This window comes from Sprattus sprattus, assembly GCF_963457725.1.
Source record: "Sprattus sprattus genome assembly, chromosome: 11".
Taxonomy (NCBI): domain Eukaryota; kingdom Metazoa; phylum Chordata; class Actinopteri; order Clupeiformes; family Clupeidae; genus Sprattus; species Sprattus sprattus.
Genome location: NC_137909.1, coordinates 24470415 through 24471755, shown reverse-complemented (window position 1 = coordinate 24471755; position 1341 = coordinate 24470415).

Below are 1341 nucleotides of genomic sequence, written 5' to 3'. Positions count from 1 at the left end.
GGGTGTAAACTGAGGTGTCTATCGGCTGGCCTTGGGCCTTGTGGGGCTTCGGAGGGAAGGCCCTTGTGTGAACCAGCCTTGGGCTCTGAGACCATCGATGTGATTTGTAGCTTTGTGTCCATTTGTGTGTGTGTGTGGCTGAGACAAGAAAAGGGGGTCAAGGGAGGAAAGAAAGTTGGAAGATGTTTGTGTTTTTTTAACCAGGGTTTGTACTACTACAACAGTCAGACATGGCCCTGATACTGGCAGTGCACAGGGCAGACAGACCTACCACAATATATATATAATAAACATATACAAAGACAACAACATCCATAAATACTGTATGTAGTCTCATAAATACATTCACACATGCTCACCTGAGGGCACTCGTTAGACACGCACACACACACCAACTTCAAACACTCACCCCAGGGAGAGTGGTGCAGATGAATCGGGTGTTGGTGTGAGCAATAAGGTGGTGGCGCAGTGTACCTATTCTTATTGGTGGTGCGGCGATGGGTATTTTTACCAGCTTAATGCACTGCACCCAGGGATTTCGTGCCACACAGAGCTCAGTTTATGTCGGCGTCTCGTCTTGTTTGTTTTAAGAAACCCAAAGTGAGTCCCACAGACGCTCCGGCGGGCTCACGGATCCACCTGCTAAATGGTTCCGCTTTAAAATATTTAGGGGAATATAAATAGGAGATTTCACAGCCAAAGAATCATTCTAGCAAATGCTCTACATCCAGGATGGACACAAACAGTTGGTTGGAAAAAAACAACCAAGTCAACAAATGCAGATTAGGTTAGCAGAAGTGAATGGTGTTGTGTTTTGCGTGTGATTAACAAACATAGCAGTGTTCTTCCTTGTCCACTGCTCCTCTCTGTTTCTCCTCTTCCCTCTCCTCTTTAAATTACTTCTTTCTTAGGTGCCTAGATAGCATCTGCCACAAGGAGAGAGAGAGAAGAGAGAGAGAGAGGGAGAGAGAGAGATAGAGAGACAAGAGAGTAATCCTTTGTCTCATGCTTTCCAGTAACAGGAAAATGTAGGCATTTCTATTCTATTCTTTTACACACACACTCACTCTCTCTCTATCTCTCTCTCTCTCTCTGGCCGCCTTCTCTTGCTGTCTTTCCCCTGCCTTTTCTCATTTTCTCCTGTCCTCTCTCGCCTCTCTCCATGACTTCTGTGACATTTTCAAAAAAGAAAACCTCGTTAAAGTATTTCTTATGCCACTCACTCACTGAGCTGAACCACAGTGACCCAGTTTTTTGTTTTTTATTGTGGAGGACTCTCCCAATTCTCTTACATTTACTCTAAACTCGAGTATGATTGTTTATTAAAATGCAAAAGAGAGC